The sequence below is a fragment of the Crinia signifera genome, chromosome 7 (genome assembly GCF_055691185.1).
Source record: "Crinia signifera chromosome 7, ASM5569118v1, whole genome shotgun sequence".
In the NCBI taxonomy this organism is placed as follows: domain Eukaryota; kingdom Metazoa; phylum Chordata; class Amphibia; order Anura; family Myobatrachidae; genus Crinia; species Crinia signifera.
This window is the reverse complement of record NC_139223.1, coordinates 171,454,926-171,473,011: the sequence shown is the minus strand read 5'-3', so window position 1 is coordinate 171,473,011 and position 18,086 is coordinate 171,454,926. Positions and strand designations below refer to the sequence as shown.

General features: G+C 45.7%; 1 protein-coding gene across 3 annotated transcripts in view; it reads left to right on the top strand.

Annotated features, from left to right (window-relative positions):
* Window positions 1-18,086, top strand: part of QNG1 (Q-nucleotide N-glycosylase 1) — a 33,227-nt gene continuing 15,141 nt past the window's right edge. Inside the window, exon 1 of one of the 3 annotated variants that reach the window (XM_083154361.1) lies at window positions 1-104. The gene's annotated coding sequence lies outside the window, so the exon portion shown is untranslated. The other 2 variants (XM_083154362.1, XM_083154363.1) reach the window with 2 other exon arrangements.

The following is an 18,086-nucleotide window of genomic DNA, read 5'->3' as shown; positions in this document are numbered from 1 at the left end:
GCTCAGTAACCAATCAGAAAGCGGGAGAAGCACGCAGCGCGATGACGTTAATGACAGCAACGTGCGTTCCCAGGGCAGCGCCATATTGGATACTGTGGCTTGTTGTGAGTACCATTGGATCGCACTGTGTTAAGCGTATGTGAGGTTGGGGGCGCTGCGCGCACCACAGGGGTCTCATTCAGGGCGGGCCAGGAGAGCTCCAGCGGGAGGGGGGAGATGCTGTGCCTTTGGCTCTGTCGTTTCCTTGCTGTCAGAATGGGATTATCACCTGTGGTGGTTGTTATTATCCTTTATATGGCGCCACAAGGGATCTGCAGCGCCTTATATATAGTACAATCCCAGAAACTATGCAATGCAAGACAAAAGGGACTACAATACAGAAAGTGGCAGGACATGGACAAGGGGCATAAACATTGCAGTGAAAATGCAGATAAAACGGGCATACCACCGCTTTATATGAGTATCCCTAGTCTCAGTCATAAACAAGTTTATAATATCTGCATTTATAGTTAATGAATCTTTTGATTTCACATTATGTTTAGTTTTTCCCTGATCCTGACATAAACAATAATGCAGACAAAATATATCCATGCTATCCTCCCAACATAACACTCTCCAGGAGGGACACCTTGCTCTGCTCCTGCACTTTCCTCTTAATTCATGATTGCCATCATCTGTGGAGAAACACCTTTCTTAATAGTAGAGACAGGATTATATGCAACAAAAAAAGCTTGAAATATGCATGAAAAAATACTTAAAATATGCATGAAAAGTGTTAAAATATGCTTCATTAAATAATAAAAAAAAAGTAATTTTTAACTTCTTTATTTAAAAATCATCATACAATTAGTTGCAAATAAACCTCAAAAATAGGCCCGCAGCATCTGCAGATGTCAGTATGCTGGCTGCTACAGCATACTACAGCGTCCAAAGCTCTTCTTGCATCAACTACACAGATACTCATCTCCAGCGCAGATGGATCAAATGACAGCACAGCGTGTGAGGGCGGCGCAGTAGAAGGCTTTCTCCCTGAGCCGCATACTCACTGTGACACAGCATTTTCTCCGCGCCACGTGATGTCACAACCCTTCTGCCCGCCTCCTCTGCTGCAGAAGTCTGTCTCTTGGTGTAAAGTCCCAGGCCAGGGGCAGTCAAAGGTTCAGGAGCTTCGTAATGGCATCCGCCCGACTAACTTTTATCAACATGGATTGGCAGCCTAGAGCAGTGTCAGACAAAGCATACATCCAAGGTTTCCCACACTGCGCACATATTGCCCCAGGCTGCACACTCTACCACTACCTGGCCAGCAGCAGCAATGCAAAGCAGTGCTGCGACTCACGGGTGGGAAGAGGGTGGGGTGTAAAATATGCACCATCACTAGATTTTAGGTAAAATATGCAATAACCAGTGAGACTGGGTAAAAAATGCAAATGCATGTAATCCTGTCTCTTCTTATTAGTTAACACAGGTGATGGCAATCATACATTAAGAGAAAAAGTCCAGAAACAGAGTAATTTGTCCCTCCTGGCATGGGTCATGTTGGGAGGTATGCCATGCTTGAGTCCAGATGGTTAAATCAATTTGGCTAAGGTTCTAATTAAGTCACTTGTGCTGAAGCATGGATATCCTTAAAACATGGGCTGCAACGGCGGAGTTTTGGAGATTATTAATTCAATTCATGTTTCGCACCTGTTTATTGGTCTTTACACCTGCCCTGTTCTGTAAAGCATGGGAATTGTGTAAGGGGATGTGGAGTATTTATTTATGCTTCTGTCCAGCTGTTTCTATGTGTTTCTGCATTATCACCCCCACCAACTTCCACCACCTCCAGAGTCATGACAGTCTGAAATGGAGCATGACCTAATTAAAAGAGGGTGAGGCCTCGCAGGACCCCTTTTTCATCACTGCGGGGGCCGTGATCAACATCCCCAGAGATGCTGGCTGCCCCCAGAGACGAGTTGTTTTTTGCTGCCAGCTCTTTATCTGCAGCACTACTCCTCTTCTCTCTTTTGAGGGTGCGGGTGCACTTGGTTACTGACACCACTGCTTGTGCGACACAGCACACAATTTAGGGACACGAACAAATGAAAAATAGCTGCAGTTAGCAAATCTAATCCCAAAAAATCCTACAGTTATATCAATGGGAAATGGTTAAGGAATGAAAATATTGGCCCACTAAAAAATTAGCAGAGTACCCTGGTAATAGAAGGAAAAGAGAAAGCGGAAATATTCAATTAATATTATTTGCTTCCCTATTCACAAGGGAAGAATCTTCAGAGATTCTCCCACAGAATAAATGCTCAGCTCTTGATTGCTCCCAAACTGTATGTTTGTTTGAGAAAATAGTCACAAATAGATTACAGAACCTAAATAGTAACACATCTCCTGGCCCAGACGAAATACACCATAGGCTACTTAACCCCTTCATGACAGAGCCAGTTTGTGCCTTCATGACAGAGCCCTTTTTTTCAAATCTGACATGTCTCACTTAAGTGGGGATAACTTTTTTTTGCTTTTACTTATCCCAGTGATTTTGAGATTGTTTTCTCGTGACACATTGTACTTCAAGTTAGTGGTAAATTTTGGTCGATACAGTCTGTGTTTTTTTGTGAAAAATACCAAAATATCGTGAAAAAATGGAAAATTTAGCAATATGCAAAATGTCAAATTTTCTGCTTGTGAGACAAATAATCATACCACTCAAAATAGTTAATAACTAACATAGACCATATGTCTACTTTATGTTGCCATCATTATTTCAACCCCCTTTTCATTTTTTTGGACACTAGGAGGCTTCAAATATGACTAGCAAATTCTCAAATTTTCAAGAAAATTTCAAACACTGATTTTTTTAGGGACCAGTTCAGTTCTGATGTGACTTTGAGGGACTTGTATGTGAGACACCCCCATAAATGATGCCATTTCAAAAACTGCACCCCTCACAGTATTCAAAACAGCATTTTGGAAGTTTGTTAACCCTTTAGGTGTTTCACAGGAATTAAAACAAAGTGTAGGTGAAATTTCAAAATTTCTTTTTTTTTGCAGAGTTTCAATTTTAATACATTTTTCTAACAAATACAGTAGATTTTACTAGAGAAATGTGACTAAAAATTTATTCCCCCAATTCTTGTGTTTTCAAAAATATCCTATATGTGGCCCTAGTGTGCACGATGACCAAACCACAGGCTTCATAATAGAAGGAGCACCTACTTGATTTTGGAGCCTCCTTTTTATGAGATTTTTTTTTAGGCACCATGTAGGTTTCTAGGCACCATAAGTGCTAAAAGTTAGGAACTTTCCCCACAAGTCACCCCATTTTGCAATCTACACCCCTCAGGGAATTCATCTAGGGGTATAGTGTACATTTCAAACCCCCAGGGGTTTCACCAATTTTGGTACAACTGGGATGTGAAAATGGAAAATTACATTTTTTTACACAAACATGCAGTTCTGGCTCAAAATTTTTCATTTTCACAAGGAATGAAGGAGACAAAGCACCCCAATATCTGTGCCCCAATTTCTCCCGAGTACGGCAATGCCTCAAATGTGACCAAAAAATACCAGTGGGGCGCATAGCAGGACTCAGAAGGGAAGGAGTGATTTTTGGATTTGGCAGCACAGATTTTGGTGGAATGAATGGTGGGTGCCATGTTGCATTAGCAAGACTCCCAAAGCACCAATACAGTGGAACCCCCCCACAAGTCACCCCATTTTGCAAAGTACACCCCTCAGGGAATTCATCTAGGGGTATAGTGTACATTTCAAACCCCCAGGGGTTTCACCAATTTTGATACAACTGGGATGTGAAAATGGAAAATTACATTTTTTTACACAAACATGCAGTTCTGGCTCAAAATTTTTCATTTTCACAAGGAATGAAGGAGACAAAGCACCCCAATATCTGTGCCCCAATTTCTCCCGAGTACGGCAATGCCTCAAATGTGACCAAAAAATACCAGTGGGGCGCATAGCAGGACTCAGAAGGGAAGGAGTGATTTTTGGATTTGGCAGCACAGATTTTGGTGGAATGAATGGTGGGTGCCATGTTGCATTAGCAAGACTCCCAAAGCACCAATACAGTGGAACCCCCCCACAAGTCACCCCATTTTGCAAAGTACACCCCTCAGGGAATTCATCTAGGGGTATAGTGTACATTTCAAACCCCCAGGGGTTTCACCAATTTTGATACAACTGGGATGTGAAAATGGAAAATTACATTTTTTTACACAAACATGCAGTTCTGGCTCAAAATTTTTCATTTTCACAAGGAATGAAGGAGACAAAGCACCCCAAAATCTGTGCCCCAATTTCTCACGAGTACGGCAATGCCTCACATGTGACCAAAAAATACCAGTTGGGCGCATGGCAGGACTCAGAAGGGAAGGAGTGATTTTTGGATTTGGCAGCACAGATTTTGGTGGAATGAATGGTGGGTGCTATGTTGCACCAATACAGTGGAACCCCCCCACAAGTCACCCCATTTTGCAAAGTACACCCCTCAGGGAATTCATCTAGGGGTATAGTGTACATTTCAAACCCCCAGGGGTTTCACCAATTTTGGTACAACTGGGATGTGAAAATGGAAAATTACATTTTTTTACACAAACATGCAGTTCTGGCTCAAAATTTTTCATTTTCACAAGGAATGAAGGAGACCAAGCACCCCAAAATCTGTGCCCCAATTTCTCCCGAGTACGGCAATGCCTCACATGTGACCAAAAAATACCAGTTGGGCGCATGGCAGGACTCAGAAGGGAAGGAGTGATTTTTGGATTTGGCAGCACAGATTTTGGTGGAATGAATGGTGGGTGCCATGTTGCATTAGCAAGACTCCCAAAGCACCAATACAGTGGAACCCCCCACAAGTCACCCCATTTTGCAAAGTACACCCCTCAGGGAATTCATCTAGGGGTATAGTGTACATTTCAAACCCCCAGGGGTTTCACCAATTTTGATACAACTGGGCAGTGAAAATGAAAAATTACATTTTTTTACACAAAAATGCAGTTCTGGCTCAAAATTTTTCATTTTCACAAGGAATGAAGGAGACAAAGCACCCCAAAATCTGTGCCCCAATTTCTCCCGAGTACGGCAATGCCTCACATGTGACCAAAAAATACCAGTTGGGCGCATGGCAGGACTCAGAAGGGAAGGAGTGATTTTTGGATTTGGCAGCACAGATTTTGGTGGAATGAATGGTGGGTGCCATGTTGCATTAGCAAGACTCCCAAAGCACCAATACAGTGGAACCCCCCCACAAGTCACCCCATTTTGCAAAGTACACCCCTCAGGGAATTCATCTAGGGGTATAGTGTACATTTCAAACCCCCAGGGGTTTCACCAATTTTGATACAACTGGGCAGTGAAAATGAAAAATTACATTTTTTTACACAAAAATGCAGTTCTGGCTCAAAATTTTTCATTTTCACAAGGAATGAAGGAGACAAAGCACCCCAAAATCTGTGCCCCAATTTCTCCCGAGTACGGCAATGCCTCACATGTGACCAAAAAATACCAGTTGGGTGCATGGCAGGACTCAGAAGGGAAGGAGTGATTTTTGGATTTTGCAGCACAGATTTTGGTGGAATGAATGGTGGGTGCTATGTTGCACCAATACAGTGGAACCCCCCCACAAGTCACCCCATTTTGCAAAGTACACCCCTCAGGGAATTCATCTAGGGGTATAGTGTACATTTCAAACCCCCAGGGGTTTCACCAATTTTGGTACAACTGGGATGTGAAAATGGAAAATTACATTTTTTTACACAAACATGCAGTTCTGGCTCAAAATTTTTCATTTTCACAAGGAATGAAGGAGACAAAGCACCCCAAAATCTGTGCCCCAATTTCTCCCGAGTACGGCAATGCCTCACATGTGACCAAAAAATACCAGTTGGGCGCATGGCAGGACTCAGAAGGGAAGGAGTGATTTTTGGATTTGGCAGCACAGATTTTGGTGGAATGAATGGTGGGTGCCATGTTGCATTAGCAAGACTCCCAAAGCACCAATACAGTGGAACCCCCCCACAAGTCACCCCATTTTGCAAAGTACACCCCTCAGGGAATTCATCTAGGGCAGGGGTCTTCAACCCATGGCCCGCGGGCCACGAGTGGCCCGCAGAGCTGATCTCAGTGGCCCCCTGCCCGCCATGCACAGGATCTTTTTTTTAAAGTAAAAGAAAACGCTGCCGAGGGAGGCAGCGTAATGGAGTCCCCCCGAGTGCCGCCTACCCGATTTCCATTGGCTGCAGGCAGGGCAGAGTGGATCCAGTGCGGCTGAGGGAGGAGGAGGCACGTCTGGTCACGAGCTGGGGAGTTGGGACCCGGCGAAGCTGCGGGAGGAGGAGGTACAGCTGGCGGGAGCAGGGGACCTGGCAATGCTGCAGGCATTACTGGGGGCATTGTGTGTGGGGCATTACTGAGGGCATTGTGTGTGAGGGGCACTGCTGGGGCATTGTGTGTGAGGGGCACTGCTGGGGCATTGTGTGTGAGGGGCACTGCTGGGGCATTGTGTGTGAGGGGCACTGCTGGGGCATTAGGTGAGGGGCACTGCTTGGGCATCATATGTATAAGCAGGAGTACTGCTGGCATTATGGGCATCAGTGTGGGGCATAATGTGCAATGGGCATAATTTTTGTGTGGATTAATGTGTAATGGGCATCACGGTGTGCGGTGTAATGTGTATTATGGATAAACAGTGTAACAGTGTATATTGATTTAAGTAGCCTTTTATTGTTTGGGTTCGATCTGTGAGGCGTACTAGGTCACTGTGTGGGCCTTCCTGTTTATATGTCACTGTGCAGCCTTCATGTTTATATGTCACTGTGCAGCCTTCAGTCAACTTAAGCGTGTGAGGACAACGACCATTCCTGCGGTAACCAATGTCTGGTCATGCAGGTTGCAAAAGAGGTGTCAGGTAATTGTTTTCCTGCTAGTTCACACTCGTTATAATTAGGCCACACCCCTTTTTGGGGAGCGCGCCTACGGCGCGTGCAATTTATTCAATATCAAATTATATATGGGGGGGGCACAAATTTTACTGTTTGCACTGGAACCCAAATTGGCTGCTGATAACTATTTGGGTATGCGTGTGTGTGGGGTTATGTGCTGAGTATGGGCGGCTGTGCCAACTATCTATGAAGGACTGTGCTGACGTTATAGGGGATCTGTGATTCTATGAGGCTGTCCGAAATACCGCAGTAGAGTATAGTGGCCCTCGGGCTTCACTGGATTTTTTTAGGTGGCCCACGCTGTCTTAAAGGTTGAAGACCCCTGATCTAGGGGTATAGTGTACATTTCAAACCCCCAGGGGTTTCACCAATTTTGATACAACTGGGATGTGAAAATGGAAAATTACATTTTTTTACACAAAAATGCAGTTCTGGCTCAAAATTTTTCATTTTCACAAGGAATGAAGGAGACAAAGCACCCCAAAATATGTGCCCCAATTTCTCCCGAGTACGGCAATGCCTCACATGTGACCAAAAAATACCAGTTGGGCGCATGGCAGGACTCAGAACGGAAGGAGTGATTTTTGGATTTGGCAGCACAGATTTTGGTGGAATGAATGGTGGGTGCCATGTTGCATTAGCAAGACTCCCAAAGCACCAATACAGTGGAACCCCCCCACAAGTCACCCCATTTTGCAAAGTACACCCCTCAGGGAATTCATCTAGGGGTATAGTGTACATTTCAAACCCCAAGGGGTTTCACCAATTTTGATACAACTGGGCAGTGAAAATGAAAAATTACATTTTTTTACACAAAAATGCAGTTCTGGCTCAAAATTTTTCATTTTCACAAGGAATGAAGGAGACAAAGCACCCCAAAATCTGTGCCCCAATTTCTCCCGAGTACGGCAATGCCTCACATGTGACCAAAAAATACCAGTTGGGTGCATGGCAGGACTCAGAAGGGAAGGAGTGATTTTTGGATTTTGCAGCACAGATTTTGGTGGAATGAATGGTGGGTGCTATGTTGCACCAATACAGTGGAACCCCATTTTGCAAAGTACACCCCTCAGGGAATTCATCTAGGGGTATAGTGTACATTTCTCTTTCAATGGTCCTGGTGACACAGCTCAACACTGGGATGTAGGAGGGTCCGAAGGAGCCAGGCACCTATCCTAAAGCTTTAGAGGGTAGGCTCCTCCCCTACTGCATCCCTGGACTCTTCAGTTCGTGTTAGGTGCCCACTGGAGTGGGTGCTATTCTAAAGGGCTGCAGGAGCAGCCGAAGAATTAGAGTAGTTAGGGGATTTTTATTATTTTATTAACTATTACCCTAGCTAGGTAGGCACAGTGTGAGGATTTTCATAGTGAATCCTCACACTGCTAGCGCAGCAGGAGCTGACAGAAGCGCGTCCTGTCAGCTCTCTGTGCACAGGGTAGACTCTGTCTGGTCTCCCTGTGCTGCGCTTACAGCCTCTATTAAGAGGCTGCCTGGGCTCCGGAGTAGCCTGAAACCGGCTCCACATTTAGGTGGGGATCATGGGGGACAGGCGCTCCGTGATGGCGGCGGCCATTTTATGCGGAGCTTACACGCTGAGCTCCTGACTGAGAGGACAGCAGCGCTGTGACAGGCATGTTCCAAGTGGTCCCCATTTGAGGGGGAGATACTGGAACAAGGAAATCCTACCTAAGGAGCGGCTAGCTGGGGGTGGTTGGCGCCAAAAGGTCACGGACCCCGCAGCAGCAGGGACTTTGGTCTCTTCCTTCACTCTGACTTTGGCGCCTTTCAGAACGCTTGCAGCGGAGCTGAGCTGGCTTATTGATCCTGGCAGAGTGACTTGGATTTCCTGGGCATCGCTTCCCCGCAGTTGAAACCTACAGACAGCTAAGTGATTGGGTGCATTGACTTTGTATAAACGCTTGTACAATTGTTTGCACTGTGTATATTGAGATATATATATATACGCTTCACTTGCATCATGTCTGAGCATCAGGCTGTGGTTTTGGGGGAGGGAGTCCTTAGTGCACTGAGCGCGTGCAATGTTTGCACACAAAAGTTTGTCCCTGAGCAGATGGCCAAGGGGGGCTTATGTATTACTTGCGCTGATGTGAGACCCATGGGCAGTGAACACCATAGGGGAGAGCAGAGTGAACCTGCGTGGGCCAGTGCCCTAGGCAGGTCGGTAAACGCTTTGGTGCAGCTTCTGGACAGGCAGAGTGATGTGCTGGTAGAATCACAGAGACCTATGCCATCATCTCAGCAGTCGTCTGGCTCCTTACCTCTTACCCAGGCAGATCCTGCACTTATTCAGGTGATGCAGGATACTGCTAAGGGGATCAACAGATTCAGTGAAATACTGGACAAAATGGATGAGGTTACAGGGACCCCTAAAAGGTCTTATGCTATGCCTAATGTGTTAGAGGAAGAGGAAGGAGAGTATACTGACACACCCTGGGACCAGGGTGATGATTTTGAAGAGACCTCTGCTGCTGGTATAGAGGATCTTATTGTGGCTGTAAAACAGGCGTTAAAACTGTCTGTTGAGGATAAGACCCCTGTTAAGGGTGTTTTTAAGCGACAGCGAAAGGAGGCTGTTACTTTTCCCTCAGATGAGGGGTTACAGGAACTATTGGAAGGGGCTTGGAAAACCCCAGATAAGAGGCTACAGATGCCTAAAAGATTCCTTAGTCTGTACCCCATGCCGGAGTCTCATTCTGAACTCTGGGAAAAGGTGCCTGTTGTGGATGCTTCTGTGGCACGCTTATCAAAAGCTACGGTATTACCTGTACAGGGTGGTGCAGCTTTTAAAGATGCTGTGGATAAAAAGCTAGAGGGAAACCTCAAGGCTATTTTTGAAGGGGTGGGGTTTACCCTGCGTCCCCTTATTGCTTCAGCCTGGGTCTCTAAGGCCATTATAGAGTGGGCTGGTGAGCTATGCACCATGCTGCAGGCTGACCACGGTGCTTTGCTGGTAGCAGAAAAGATTAAGGCCGCTGCAGAATATGCGGTGGAAGCAGAGGAGGAAGCTCTTAAAATGGCTACCAGAGTATCCACAGTCTCCATAAATGCCAGGAGGGTACTCTGGCTTAAGGCCTGGGAAGCGGACAATGAGTCCAAAAAGGCCTTAGAAATGTTAGCTTTCAAGGGAAAGTTACTTTTTGGTTCTGAGCTTGAGGAGATTATAAAACAAGCCACAGGCGGCAAGAGTACGTTTCTGCCGGCCTCCTCAACAAAGCAGTCATCCAGATTTGCTGCTTTTAGGCCGTCCTTTCGGCCCTCCCCTAGAGGTGGTGCGTCCTTTCGGGGACAATCGTTCAGGGGAAAGTTCCAGAACTCCAGGGGCAAATCCCAAAGGTCCAAGTTTGGCTCTTTCAATAAGAAGCCTGCCTCTAAAGGAGAGGAAAAACCCTCCGCATGACTGCCAGGGGATCAGCCCGGCAGGGATAAAGGTGGGGGGGCGTCTTACACACTTCAGAGACGCTTGGGCTTCTCTAGACCAGGATACCTGGGTCTTAGAGATTATTACCCAGGGTTACAAAATCCCTTTCAGAGGGCGGACTCCAAAGAGGTTCATCCCCACACCCATACCAAAGCAGGCGCTCCTGCGCACAGCTCTTATGAGAGCGGCTCATTCCCTTTTGGAAAAAGGGGTGGTAGTCCCGGTTCCCAGGGCAGAGTGGAAGAAAGGATTTTACTCCACGCTGTTCCTGGTGCCCAAACCAGACGGGTCTTTCAGACCAATACTAAATTTGAAGTCCTTAAATGTTCACCTTTGGGTAGACCATTTCAAAATGGAGTCTTTGAGAACTGTACTCCTGAGTCTGGACCAGGGAGAATTTCTGGCGTCCATGGATGTCCAGGACGCATATCTGCACGTTCCCATTCACCCGGAACATCAGATGCTGTTGAGATTTGCCATAGGAGACCTGCATTTACAGTTCCGGGCGTTACCCTTTGGCCTAGCAACCGCGCCAAGGGTATTTACAAAAATAATGTCTGTGATGGCGGCAGTGCTGAGGCTCAGGGGAATCACAGTAATACCCTATTTGGACGATCTCCTGTTCAAAGCAGAATCAGCAACACTGCTTCAAAGTCATTTAAAAGAGGCCATCAGTTTTTTGCAGGCTCACGGCTGGATTTTAAACTTACAAAAATCTCAGTTGGTACCATCACAGAGGATCCAGTTCTTGGGAGTCATACTGGATACCCATCTCCATCGGGTATTCCTCCCGGAGATAAAGGCCAGGGACCTGGTCAATCTAGTTCAGGAGATCCTCAGTGCTCCGAGCTTGTCAGTATGGAGGTGCCTCAAACTCCTGGGGAAAATGGTGGCGTCATTCGAAACGCTTCAATTTGCCAGGTTCCACTCTCGAGTATTCCAATGGAACATTTTGTCAGCCTGGTCAGGAAACACTTTGACCATGAAGACGGAGTTGATAGTGCTGTCCGCAGACACTCGGGACTCCTTGAAATGGTGGACAGAGGTAGATTCCCTTCAGTGGGGTCGGTCATTACAGACCTGGGACTGGTTGATAGTAACTACCGATGCCAGTCTCAGGGGCTGGGGGGCAGTAGCCCTGGATCTCAGGCTGCAGGGCCTGTGGACGGCAGAGGAATCAGCGTTGCCAATCAACATCTTGGAGCTGAGAGCTGTCTGGAAAGTGATTTCCTTGGCGGGAGACAGGTTAAGGAACTCCCCCTTGAGGATTCAGACCGACAATGCCACAGCTGTGGCGTATCTGAATCACCAGGGAGGTACACGCAGCAGATTGGCCATGTGGGAGGTGTCCAGAATCTTTCTATGGGCGGAACAGAATGTTCCTGCAGTATCGGCTATATTCATTCCAGGAGTGGAGAATATAGAAGCAGACTTCCTGAGCAGGGAGGAGCTCAAGGAAGGAGAATGGAGCCTACACCCTCAGGTGTTTCACCAGATCACTGCAATGTGGGGAACTCCGGATTTGGACCTAATGGCATCCAGGTTCAACCATCAGGTGCCCAGGTTCTATGCCAGAACGAGAGATCCGCTAGCAGAGGCAGTGGATGCCATGACTACCCATTGGCAGGGAGATCTTCTTTATGCATTCCCTCCTATTCCGATGTTAGCAAGACTGTTAAAGAGGGTACAGGACCAGAAGGTCCCGGTGATCCTTGTGGCCCCAGATTGGCCAAGGAGGTCTTGGTATTCGAGGCTTCAGAGGTTATCAGTGGATTCATGGCGTCTACCTCTGAGACCAGACCTGTTAAGACAAGGCCCATTCAATCATCTGGATTCCGATCGATTGATTTTGACGGCTTGGTTATTGAAACCGCCATTTTGAAAAAGAAAGGATTTTCTGACGCAGTAGTGCAGACTATGATAAAAGCCAGAAAGGCTGTTTCTTCTGCAAATTATTATAGAGTCTGGAAGACTTATATTAGATGGTGTGAGAGGCAAAAAGCTCACACATCTCACTTCAAATTATCAAAAATGTTGGATTTTTTACAAGATGGATTTTCTTCGGGCCTAAGCCTTCAGTCGTTGAAGGTGCAGATTTCGGCCTTGTCCATCTATTTTCAAAAAAGAATTGCCATTTTACCGGAGATTCAAACTTTTTTACAAGGGGTATCCAAACTGAAACCCCCTTACAAGCAACCAGTAGCACCTTGGGACCTGTCACTGGTTTTGGATTGCCTTCAGAAGGCACCTTTTGAGCCTTTGAGGTCGGCTGACTTTAAGTTTCTCACGTGGAAGTTAGTGTTTTTGTTAGCAGTAGCATCTGCTAAGAGGGTGTCTGAGTTGGGAGCCTTGTCATGCAAATCTCCCTTCTTAATCTTTCACGATGACAGGGCTGTTCTGAGAACAGTGCCGCAATTTTTACCGAAGGTAGTCTCTGCCTTCCATTTAAATCAGGAGATAGTTCTACCTGTGTTTCAACCCCCAGAGGGTTCCAAGAAAAGGGACAAGTTGAAGACTTTGGATGTTGTGCGTGCCTTACGCATATATGTGGACAGAGTGAAGAGTGTTAGAAAGACTGACACTTTATTGGTATTGTATGACGTACATAAAATTGGTTGGCCTGCATCTAAGCAGACCATTGCTAGGTGGTTGCGATCTGTGATAGCTTTTGCATACACCAAAGTGGGTAGGCCTGTACCGGCCAGAATTAATGCGCATACCACCAGGTCAGTTGCTACCTCTTGGGCGGTCCGACATGGGGCCACAGCGGAGCAGGTTTGCAGAGCTGCCACTTGGTCATCTGTTCACACATTTGCCAAATTCTATAGATTCCATGAGTTCGCGTCGGAGGACGCATCATTCGGGCGAGCAGTGCTGAGAGCTGCAGACCTGAGCGTACCCTCCCAAAGGACCGGCTCTGGAACGTCCCAGTGTTGAGCTGTGTCACCAGGACCATTGAAAGAGAAAAAGGGATTTTTGTAAGAACTTACCGTTCGAATCCCTTTCTCTGATATGGTCCTGGTGACACAGCGATCCCTCCCTTACGCTCAGTAAGTATGCCAGAATTTCATGATGTTCATGTTAAAATGGTTAAAAGTTAACAGTTTCTGTTATAAGATGTGCATATAATATGTGCAGGCGTTTGTACTGAGTTAATGTATTCCAGTGGCTTTGAAAGTTGAACTGAAGAGTCCAGGGATGCAGTAGGGGAGGAGCCTACCCTCTAAAGCTTTAGGATAGGTGCCTGGCTCCTTCGGACCCTCCTACATCCCAGTGTTGAGCTGTGTCACCAGGACCATATCAGAGAAAGGGATTCGAACGGTAAGTTCTTACAAAAATCCCTTTTTCAAACCCCCAGGGGTTTCACCAATTTTGGTACAGCTGGGATGTGAAAATGGAAAATTACATTTTTTTACACAAACATGCAGTTCTGGCTCAAAATTTTTCATTTTCACAAGGAATGAAGGAGACAAAGCACCCCAAAATCTGTGCCCCAATTTCTCCCGAGTACGGCAATGCCTCACATGTGACCAAAAAATACCAGTTGGGCGCATGGCAGGACTCAGAAGGGAAGGAGTGATTTTTGGATTTGGCAGCACAGATTTTGGTGGAATGAATGGTGGGTGCTATGTTGCATTGCCAATACAGTGGAACCCCCCCACAAGTGACCCCATTTTGCAAACTACACCCCTCAGGGAATTCATCTAGGGGTATAGTGTACATTTCAAACCCCCAGGGGTTTCACCAATTTTGATACAAGTGGGCAGTGAAAATGAAAAATTACATTTTTTTACACAAAAATGCAGTTCTGGCTCAAAATTTTTCATTTTCAGAAGGTATGAAGGAGAAAAAGCACCCCAAAATCTGTGCCCCAATTTCTCCCGAGTACGGCAATGCCTCACATGTGACCAAAAAATACCAGTTGGGTGCATGGCAGGACTCAGAAGGGAAGGAGTGATTTTTGGATTTTGCAGCACAGATTTTGGTGGAATGAATGGTGGGTGCTATGTTGCATTGCCAATACAGTGGAACCCCCCCACAAGTGACCCCATTTTGCAAACTACACCCCTCAAGGAATTCATCTAGGGGTATAGTGTACATTTCAAACCCCCAGGGGTTTCACCAATTTTGGTACAACTGGGCTGTGAAAATGAAAAATTACATTTTTTTACACAAAAATGTACTTCTGGCTCAAAATTTTTCATTTTCACAAGGAATGAAGGAGACAAAGCACCCCAAAATCTGTGCCCCCATTTCTCCAGAGTACGGCAATGCCTCACATGTGACCAAAAAATACCAGTTGGGTGCATGGCAGGACTCAGAAGGGAAGGAGTGATTTTTGGATTTTGCAGCTCAGATTCTGGTGGAATGAATGGTGGGTGCTATGTGGCATTAGCAAGACCCCCGATGCACGGTGAAATGATGAACCTAATAATCCATCGATGTGTGGTATATTTTGAAACACTCCTTTATACATAGGCCGGGTTTGTCGGGGCAAGTTTCACAGTGGAAAATAGTTTCCTTTCTTATTCCCTTTTTATAGCAAACTTTGCACCTTTTTTGTGTCCTGCCCTTTCTTGCAGTGGAGGGGATTTCGTTGGGAAAATGCTGCCCTGGAACAATACGGGGGCCAGTACTAGAAGTACTGGGGCCCTCTGCCTGCTGATTCCCAAATGTTAGGCTCTTTATGACTTCCTCTTGAAAGTGCATAAATGTCCCCCTCTGGCCGGTAGAACGGAATAGCACGTAAGCGTTATACAGTGCCATCTGGATGATATACACGGCCAGCTTCTTGTACCAGATATTTGTTTTCCGCAGGGCACTGTACGGCTTCAGTACCTGATCTGAAAGATCCACTCCACCCATGTACTTATTGTAATCTAGGATACAATTTGGTTTTGAGGTGTGGGTACTGGTACCTCGTACAGGGATGGAGGTGGTACTGTCTCCATGAATTGTTGTCAGTATAAGGACATCCCTCTTGTCCTTATATTTGACCAACAACATATTTTCGGTGCATATTCCCCTGCTTTCACCCCTTCTCATTACTTGGGCAATGTGCGTTTTGGGGAGGCCTCTTTGGTTCTTGCGCACAGTACCGCAAGCTGCTGTACCTCTTGAACCAAGGGCCTTAAACAGGGGGATGCTGGTGTAAAAGTTATCCACATAGAGGTGATAACCCTTATCCAGGAAGGGGTGCATTAAATCCCAGACAATTTTTCCACTAACACCTACGAGGGAGGGGGGGCATTCTGGTGGTTCAATTCTTGAATCCTTCCCTTCATATACCCTAAACTTGTGGGTGTACCCTGTGGTGCTTTCACACAGCTTATACATTTTTATCCCATACCTTGCCCTCTTACTGGGAAGGTACTGGCGGAATTTAACCCTTCCTTTAAAATGTATAAGGGACTCGTCGATACTAATACATTTATCAGGGATGTATAGCTCTGCAAATTTGGCACTGAAATGATCAATGACCGGCCTGACTTTGAATAGCCTGTCAAAGGTGGGATCATCTCTGGGTGGGCACTGTGCATTATCGGTGTAATGTATAAATTTATGGATTGCCTCAAAACGAGCCCGGGGCATGGCCATACGGTGAAATGGGGTGCTGTACAGAACATCTGTACTCCAATATTGCCTAATTTGTGGCTTTTTTACTATGCCCATATGTAACACCAGACCCCAAAACGTCATCATCTCTACTGCATCTACAGGGGTCCACCTAGCAAATGATGACGTGGGGTTTTGAGCAATAAACTGCTGGGCATATAAATTAGTTTGGTCCACCATTAAATTTATAAAATCATCAGAGAAAAATAATTTAAAAATGTCAATTTCTCTGAGACCTGTTGAATCAAATTGGATTCCTGGGATGGCCAAAAACTCAGGAACCTGGGGCTCAAAATTGTCTGGTGGTGGGGTCCATACGAGATCAATTATTGGGGGGGGGGTCTCAGCTGCTCTACGGGGGCGTCTTTGAGGGGGTCCCTCATCATCAGAGGAGGAAGAGGAGCTTAAGACAAATCCTTCAAATTCCCCGCTTGCCTCACTTGCTGTGTCAGAGTCAGAGGCAAGCATGGCATATGCCTCCTCCACCGAATACATTCTCCTGGATGACTGGGACGACATTTGGGATGACATTTGGGATGCCATTTATATTTTTGTGTTACTGGTAGTGAAATGTTTCAACACGTGTATAGTGTAGGGGGGGGTACAAACTTTATTTCAACCCGGGGGGTATGTAGTGTGTATGTATGTAGTGCAGAAAAAAAAAAAATACAAAAATACAAAAATTGAAGGGTTCAAAAAAAAAAAATGGAAGGGGTTAAAAAAAAAAAATGGAAGGGGTTAAAAAAAAAAATGGAAGGGGTTAAAAAAAAAAATGGAAGGGGTTAAAAAAAAAAAAATGGAAGGGGTTAAAAAAAAAAAAGGTCCTGCGCCAAAAATTGAGCACAGATGTTGGTCAGTAACGTCCGTCACTGAACAGCGCTCAAAGGCAACAGGAATTTGATTAAAAAAAAAATAAAATAGATCAACCCTGTGCCGAAAAAGCTGATCAGTGATGTACGTCACTGATCAGCGCACAGTGGCCACAGGACACACACAAAATCACAGTGTGTGTAAAAAAAAAAATGTAAAAAAGACCCCACAGCACTCACAAAAAATAAAAAAAGGTGATCAGTGATGCGACACTGATTACCAGTGAGGGGCAGCAGGTGCACAACCTTTGGTGGTACTGACAGGTATATATAAAAAAAAAACCTCTGCACCCCTAAAAAGTTGCTGATCACCTCAGATATAGTGATCAGCACAAAAGGCGGGGGCAGCAGACACAAAATTTAGCACTCTCTATCACTCTCTGTCACTATCTCTCTCTATCTCTCTATCTCTCACTATCTATCACTCTATGACACTGCAGCAGCAGCACTGACAGGTATATCTATATATAAAAAAAAACCTGCGCCCCCAAAAAGTTGCTGATCAGTTAATTTATACTTATCAGCACAAAAGGGGGGGCAGCAGTCAGTTATAAAAAAAATATATAGCACAATCTGTCACTATCTCTCTATCTCTCTCTCTCTCTATCTCTCTCTATCTCTCTCTATCTATCTATAGCTCTATCACACTGCAGCAGCACAAAATATAGCACTAGGCCTCTCTATCTCTCTCTATCTCTCTCTATCTCTTTCAGTTATATAAAAAATATATAGCACAATCTGTCACTATCTCTCTCTCTATCTCTCTCTCTCTATCTCTCTCTATCTCTCTATCTATAGCTCTATCACACTGCAGCAGCACAAAATATAGCACTAGGCCTCTCTATCTCTCTCTATCTCTCTCTATCTCTCTCTCTCTAACTCTCTCTCTATCTAATAAATCGCAGCAGCACAAGATGTCACAGGATGTCACAAGATGTCACAAGCATAAGCAATCTCAATGATCAGGTAAGTATTTTGGATGGGTTCTGGTCAGTATAGGCGGCAGCTGGGCACGGTGACCGCACTGCACGCTATTCCAGACCGGAATGGCGTCTGCAGTGCAGTCACCGTTAGTTTAAACCCCCCTCCATGGCTGTGATTGGTCCGTCGGTCCGACGAACCAATCACGGCCTTTGGGGGCGGGAGGGGTGAGGTGGGGTGACACCAGTGTCACCCTTACACCCCGCGGTGATTGGTGCTGTACTTTACAGC